Source organism: Anabrus simplex, chromosome 4 (assembly GCF_040414725.1).
Source record: "Anabrus simplex isolate iqAnaSimp1 chromosome 4, ASM4041472v1, whole genome shotgun sequence".
In the NCBI taxonomy this organism is placed as follows: domain Eukaryota; kingdom Metazoa; phylum Arthropoda; class Insecta; order Orthoptera; family Tettigoniidae; genus Anabrus; species Anabrus simplex.
The window spans coordinates 234,365,084-234,373,390 of NC_090268.1; the positions used below are offsets into that span (position 1 = coordinate 234,365,084).

The 8,307-nt window shown below is 43.4% G+C and overlaps 1 protein-coding gene across 1 annotated transcript in view; it reads right to left on the bottom strand.

The window, feature by feature from the left end:
• Window positions 1-2,100, bottom strand: part of LOC136872606 (uncharacterized protein KIAA0513) — a 95,415-nt gene extending 93,315 nt beyond the window's left edge. The window contains exon 1 of the mRNA XM_067146410.2: window positions 1,920-2,100. The gene's annotated coding sequence lies outside the window, so the exon portion shown is untranslated. The remainder of the gene's footprint in view (window positions 1-1,919) is intronic.
• Between the last annotated feature and the right edge of the window lie 6,207 nt (window positions 2,101-8,307).

The window sequence follows — 8,307 nt, forward strand, 5'->3', positions numbered from 1 at the left end:
AAATATATCTATAGGTTCAGTTGTTTCTGAGAAAAGTATACCTGTTTTTTTCTTTTTTTCCTATTTCATTATCCCCGAAACCTATCTGAGTAAGTGCGACGTTATAACCGCTAGCAAAAGTCATCCTTCGACGGATCAGAATTCTTCCTCTTCTGTAAACAATGTTATGAAGGCCTGGTACTTCCATGGTATTGCTTCTTATACAAAAAATCACCACCACATCTGTTATATATATTTATTCTTATTCTCAAGAAATAAAGCTCTAACACCAGAGAACTATTCTCCACAATATGAAAAGGAAATATGACGTGATTAGCTCAGTGACTTAAGCAGCTGGTTTCCCACTCGAGAAGTGGAGGTTCGAATCCCGGTCGATGGTGGGTTGATATTTCCATCTCGAGAACTACGTGGTGTCAGGAAGGGCATCCGGCCAAAATCAAATGGGCCTAGGTGACTCCAGCAACTCCAGAAATAACTGGGATAAGCTGAGGAAAGTTATGGAAAAACATTATACATGAAGGCTATGGAATATAACAGACTGCATTACTTCTTTTCTTCTATTTGACAAGAATACTAACTTCTAAAAGCGGTTTGTTAATTTCAGGAGAGTGGAATTGTTTTTATGAAACATAACTTATGACACTACTAACTGCTGAATGTTTCTCACATAATAAGTAACTGCTAAAAGTTGGTAGCAGTTTCACGGAACAGGCCCCAGAGGAAAAACTAGAAGAATTCCGACCTTTCGGGGAAGGAGGAATTCGAGGAAAGAAAGAGGACCATGAAGGACGCGAAATCTAACAATCAATCATCATGATCTGCATATAGGGCGGCCACGCATGTGGCAGATTTTCTATAAACTCTTTACCTAGTCTTTCGACGAAATTGGAAATTTACTGAACATTTCCCGTGATAAATTATCCACTGTCGGGTTCGGAAGAGAACAAGAATTGACCACGCGATATCGGTCAGGAAATATGAAATCCAGAATGCTGGCACATGTGGAAGCAATCCAGGCACGTGGTCGCCAGCCTACGTTCCCAGGTTGAGAGCTCCTGGATGTTAGTCCTTTTAGGGAATCACGTGGCGTCAGGTAGGGTATCCGACCTCGAATCCTCGGCCAGAACCCAGAATGAGCTAAAGTGACTCTAGCGCCCCAGAAGTATTTGATAAGGATAAGCTGAACAGAATTACCTGATGAAAAACAGCGAGAACATCAGCAGTATACAAAGAACATTTTCTACAGTAGCTTTTTGTAGACTGGGGGGGGGGAGGGGGTGATAATTATTCTACAGTAATTTTGTACGCTGGTGTGACGGCAGCCCTGAAGATGGATCCGTGATATTAGCCTAATCTTCTCACCAGACAAATGCCGGGATTTACCGTCACCCTTTAATACACCACGGCCGCGTCCCTTTTCTGATCAGTTCTATTCTGTTGAGTGCTGTTGTTTAGGAATTTCAATATTTGTAGTACATTCTGAATAAACTATTGCTTAGGAAGGCGGGAAAAAATACTTCGATGGTAATTTTCAGGAGACGGCAACTGCAGACTGAATTTAATCTGCGTCTAAAATGACCATATAATTGTCATAACAAGCATGTAAAATTGTATTTAAATCACCATATAGAAACTAAACTGCATTTGTTCAAGATTGTAATTTCTTATCGAGTTATTTAAATTAATTTAGTGTTCTGAATTTTCCCGCATATAGCGCTAAGCTTTCGCCCGCATGAGCAGACGAATTGAAGAACATATTTGTATAAGATCTGTTACTTTATTGTTAACCATCACATATACTGTATATTTAGAACACATTTTAGATGTTTGTTTAATTCTAATCGAAACATGTTTATGTTTTCAAGGTTTCACTTCCACCACAAGTTTAAAAGATGGGAATGTCAATAAAAATCACTTACCGATAGAGAAATGATTTATAAAGCGAGGAAGAGACACATGTGATCAATACGCTGCCGTAATTAGCTGGCTGATCTTCGTTAACACTACACTATCGAAATGTTATCATCACACACCAGTCACACGAAATTTGACAGTTGGCAGTCATTAGTAACATTGTCATACAGGGACGACACAAACCGCCTGGGGGCCAACTCGATAATGCTGTTCAGTCAAGGAGCTTAGTTCCCCGAGACCATCCCCCAGCTCCCAAACGCATGCGCACATTGTTCGCTACGTCACAGTTGCCAGGACAACAGCAATGCGGTACAACAAAGCGATAGTTCGTATCAGTGTGCGGTAATATTCAGGCCAGTGATAACTACTGACTAGTTCCGTACGCACTGCCTGAATTATGTCAAGGTGAAGGTGAAACTTAGTAAGTCGTGCCATTTAGATAAGGGTCTACTGTAATGTCCTAAATGAACAATGGGAATCATACAATACTGTTGCCATGAAAATGCAGGCTTTAACCCCTGACAAATGATTATTTTGTCCCCATGTGGGTGGGGCGGTATGATAACACCCACGGTATCCCCTGCTTGTCGTTAAAGGCGACTGAAAGAGGCCCCAGGGGCTCAACTTGGGAGTGTGGGTTGGCGACCACGGGACCTATAGCTGAGTCCTGGCATTGCTTCCACATACTCGTGCCAAGCTCCTCACTTTCATCTATCCTGTCCGACCCCCCTTGGTCAACTGTTGTTCTTTTCCGACCCCGACGGTACTAGAGCATTCGAGGCCTAGTGAATCTTTCGTTTTCACGTCTTTCGTAGTCCTTGTCTTTCTTTGGCCGATATCTTCATTTTTAGAAGTGTCGGATCCCTTCCATTTTTTACTCTCTGATTAGTGTTATACTGTATAGAGCATGGTTGCCTAGTTGTACTTCCTCTTGAAACAATAATCACCACCACCACCACCACCACCACCACCGGACATTAAGCTTAAAATCAAAACTCACCTAAGCCAAAAAATTGGTAGCAGATGACGTTGCTAAAAACGAAGAAATCGTCCGAAGAAAGACAAGGACCACGAAAGACGAGAAGTTAAGATTCAAGTTATGTATCCTATCAAATAGTTACTACCACATGACACAATTTTGTTTTTTCCTCTAAAACTAATTTAGAGGGCACGCGTTACGGTAAAAGTAAATTTTATCTGCGTAATCAATGCCACCGTCCGCCTCTGTGGTGTAGTGGTTAGTGTGATTAACTGCCACCCCCGGAGGCCCGGGTTCGATTCCCGGCCCTGCCACGAAATTTGAAAAGTGGTACGAGGGCTGGAACGGGGTCCACTCAGCCTCGGGAGGTCAACTGAGTAGAGGGGGGTTCGATTCCCTCTTCAGCCATCCTGGAAGTGGTTTTCCGCGGTTTCTCACTTCTCCTCCAGGCAAATGCCAGGATGGTACCTAACTTAAGGCCACGGCCGCTTCCTTCCCTCTTCCTTGTCTATCCCTTCCAAACTTCCCATCCCCCAGAAAGCCCCTGTTCAGCATAGCAAGTGGGACCGCCTGGACGAGGTACGGGTCATCCTCCCCAGTTGTATTCCCCGACCCGATGTCTGAAGCTCCAGGACACTGCCCTTGAGGCAGTAGAGGTGGGATCACTCGCTGAGTCCGAGGGAAAAACCGACCCTGGAGGGTAAACAGATGAAGAAGAAGAACCAATGCCACCAATTTTATTAAGATGTAAAATAAATTGAGAAACCTGGATATTACTAGTAGACGGCATGCATACGGAGGAGGATAAGCAATTTTATTATTAATTATTCAATTTATTGTTTCTTTCTTTCTTAATCTGTTTACCCTCCAGGGTTAGTTTTTTCCCTCGGACTCAGCGAGGGATCCCACCTCTACCGCCTCAAGGGCAGTGTCCTGGAGCGTTGAGACATTGGGTCGGGGGATACAACTAGGGAGAATGACCAGTATCTCGCCCAGGCGGCCTCACCTGCTATGCTGAACAGGGGCCTTGGTGGGGGGATGGGACGATTGGAAGGGATAGACAGGAAGAGGGAAGTAAGCGGCCGTGGCATCGAACCCGGGCCTCCAGGGGTGGCAGCTAATCACTGACCACTACACCACAGAGGTGGCCCAATCTGCATCCTTGCATTATCTGAAGGAGAAGTGGGAAACCACGGAAAACCACTTCCAGGATGGCTGAGGTGGGAATCGAACCTACCTCTACTCAGTTGACCTCCCGAGGCTGAGTGGACCCCGTTCCAGCCCTCGTACCACTTTTCAAATTTCATGGCAGAGCCGGGAATCGAACCCGGGCCTCCAGGGGTGGCAGCTAATCACACTAACCACTACACCACAGAGGCGGCCCAATCTGTTGCTGCAAATTGAATAAGTAGAGGAAGAGTGGCAAATATGTAATATGCTCCTAATATGGAATACCCCAATATTTGTTCAGTTAAAATTGGCATCACTGCATGGAAAAAAAAAATAGAAAGATGTACAAGGAAGGGCTCTGTGTTCGCGATTTCAGGGAAGTCATTTGAGTTGCATTCTTTGTCTGTGACAGTCGTCCGAGTGATTTTGATTCCAAGTAGTTTTGGGAAGGTAAGAGTTGCAGTACTTTACAAACCAAAGTCTTACCTAAACATTAAAACGCTTGTTAGCTGTGCGTAGAGGGTGAACTAACCATACAAACTATACGGTGGACAAACAAATTCCATGAGCTGACACATGTAATTTGTAAGATAGAAATTAAATGCGGCTGGGTACTTAATGTGGAATACTGTGGTGTTCCAATTATGGAAGAGTATTCCATATTAGGAGCAATAGTCCGGCTCCATGGCTAAATGGTTAGCGTGCTGGCCTTTGGTTACAGGAGTCCTGGGTTCGATTCCCGACAGGGTCGGGAATTTTAACCATAATTGGTTAATTTCGCTGGCCCGGGGACTGGGTATATGTGTCGTCTTCATCATCATTTCATCCTCATCACGACACGCAGGTCGCCTACTGGAGTCAAATCGAAAGACCTGCAATTGGCGAGCCGAACTTGTCCTCGGACACTCCCGGCACTAAAAGCCATACGCCATTTCATTTAGGAGCCATACTTTTGCAATATGCATAGACAGTTTTTCTTTCCTTCATAAACATGGCCGGTCGAAAGGACATTTCTCAGAGGAAGGTACGTAAGAAGTGGAAGGAAGTAGACATGCAAGAAGCTATCACTGCAGTAAGGACAGGGCAATTTTGTTTGTTTGGCAACAAAGAAAGAGACACCAGCAGATAAAAAAATACTTTCCTCAAAGAAAGCTAAACATACAACTGTGTCAAGAGTAGACATTAAAGAACTCAATCAACCTTCGTGCACTGGTTTGAGCAGACCTAAGCCTATGCGAAAAGAAAAGGAGAGAACTGGACATGGCAGTTCGTCTTCGGATAAAGAATCAACCAGCATGCGTGACAAATCATCTGATCTCGATATAGAGGAACGTGGTAAAGTGGACCCAAGTGATGAAGATGCTACATGCTTCTACTGTGACGGCAAGTATTCCAGAAATAGAAGGGGCGAGAAATGGAATCAGAGCTTGGAGTGTATGTTATGGTGCCATATCAAGTGTTCAAGTACAGAAGGTGACCTATTTGTGTGTGAATATTTGCAAATAATGGTCTATTCTTTTAAGTTATATTCATGAGTTTCGTATTTCAAACATGTAGACTATGAATTTTCATTAAAATAAGAGGCTTAGGAATAGAATGATAGTATTCCATATTAAGGACACATTTTTCAGATTTTTCTTAATGTTTCCGCTCCAGGGTTGGTTTTTCGCTCGGACTCAGCAGGGGATCCCACCCCTACTACCTCAAGGGCAGTGTCCTGGAGAGTGAGACTTTTGGACCGTGGATACAACCGGGGAGGAGGGCCAGTACCTCGCCCAGGCGGCCTCACCTGCTATGCTGAACAGGGGCCTTGTGGGGGGATGACAAGATTGGAAGGGGTGGACAAGGAAGAGGGAAGGACGCGGCCGTGGCCTTAAGTTAGGGACCATCCCGGCATTTGCCTGGAGGAGAAGTGGGAAACCACAGAAAACCACTTCGAGGATGGCTGAGGTGGGAATCGAACCCCTCTCTACTCAGTTGACCTCCCTAGGCTGAATGGACCCCGTTCCAGCCCTCATACCACTTTTCAAATTTCGTGGCAGAACCTCCGAGGGTGGCAGCTAATCACACCAACCACTACACCACAGAGGTGGACATTTCCATTATTATTTAATTTATAAAAATATTAAGTGTTAATCAGATTGAAAACAAGTTGCTGGAAAGTAGACAGATTGTAGCAACAAGAAGTGCATTTACAATCTTAAAATGTCGAAAAGGAGTTTGTCATTTTTATGAAAATAAAAAGGTATTCCATATTTGGCACTCTTCCTCTAGTTATGTTTTCTTTTTCAAGACAATGTTACAGTAGTAACTGATAAGCATTTATCTCACTTTAGAGTGTATAACCTTCTTAACATCCCCATTCGACGAACATATCACTATGAACAATGTTATATACCCTTACTCCATATGAGCGCCGCGGAGAGGTTTGGAATTGAACTTATGCTTTTGGCACGCACTCTAGTGATTAATTAATTAATTAATTAATTTCGTGCGGCTATTTCTAGCCGAGTGCAGCCCTTGTAAGGCAGACCCTCCGATGAGGGTGGGCGGCATCTGCCACGTGGAGGTGACTGCCTGTTATTGTGGTGGAGGATAGTGTTATGTGTGGTGAGTGAGTTGCAGAGATGTTGGGGACAGCACCAACACCCAGCCCCCGAGCCACTGGAATTAACCAATGAAGGTTAAAGTCCCCGACCCGGCCGGGAATCGAACCCGCGACCCTCTGAACCGAAGGCCAGTACGCTGACCATTCAGCCAATGAGTGACACTCTAGTGATTATGAATAGTATACCACCGCCTCTAGTACCCTGCCGACTAACATTCAGATAAGAAATATTTAGCTAATGATATTCGAATCGGTAAACAACGGCGAGGTAATTAATTTCGTGTGGCTACTTCTAGCCGAGTGCAGCCCTTGTAAGGCAGACCCTCCGATGAGGGTGGGCGGCATCTGCCATGTGGAGGTAACTACCTGTTATTGTGGTGGTGGATAGTGTTATGTGTGGTGTGTGAGGTGCAGGGATGTTGGGGACACCACAAACACCCAGCATTGGAATTATCCAATGAAGGTTAAAATCCCCGACCCGGCCGGGAATCGAATCCGGGATCCTCTGAACCGAAGGCCAGTAAGCTGACCATTCAACCAACGAGTCGGACAACGGCGAGGTAACATCAAGAGATGACACCGTAACGACCACGACTCCAAGCAAGTTTGTGAATTTACAGCTAATGTACAAGTCATATACTGTAGGTAGTGGCAACAATTTGCTAGCTCGGAAAGTCATTACAAACTTTTTGATAGTTGAACAGAAAGCGTGATGTGTTTTATAAATATACACATAGATTACATTATAATAATGCATTTTTCTTATAACATCATGCAGATGCAGATTCATAACGATGTGCAGCGTTCTTGATTCTTACAGATAGGAGCAAAGTCCCATATAACAGCTTCAACTGCCGCTCCATCTTCGGCATAGCTAAACTAGTGAAGATCCCTCCGGATTGCATATGCAGTAAAATAAAGTCGTAGTACCCGTTTTCAACCTACCGTCCGGATAAATGTGTGATTTGTCGCATAAAGTTAAACCGCACATTTTGCTGGCTGTCGTAGTACAGGCCCTTTACATCATTAATTTCAATACGCAAGTGCTCAATTTTATGGTCCTTAGGTGGACATTTAAATCGATAACTTACTCCTGCCGAAATGATCATGTTTACCTGAATGTAGCAATGATCTCAAGTACAGAAGCATTCCAATACATACGATAAAATACCGATTTTAATCTGAAGTATACAATACTGATAATCTTCGACCCGTGTGGACCGATTTTAATCTGAAGTATACAATACTGATAATCTTCGACCCGTGTGGACCGCATTGTTTAGATCTATTATTCGAAGTAGATTATGCAAAACGGACAGCCTATCCATCTACGAAACATTAACCCAACCAAGAAAGCTTAATAATAATAATAATAATAATAATAATAATAATAATAATAATAATAATAATAATAATAATAATAATAATAATTGTTACCATGGTTGGTGGATCAGCAGAGGTGAAAGAAGGTGCCGGGATGAATGGGTCTAACTACAGAGTCAAAGTTAATTTAACATTTTAACACAGGTAATATATTTTTTTTTTTGTAAAAATTACAGGAAGTAACAAAATCACAGGTACTAGTAGCAAAAGACAAGTCTAGTTAAGACAAGATTGTTGGTATAAACGAAACTTG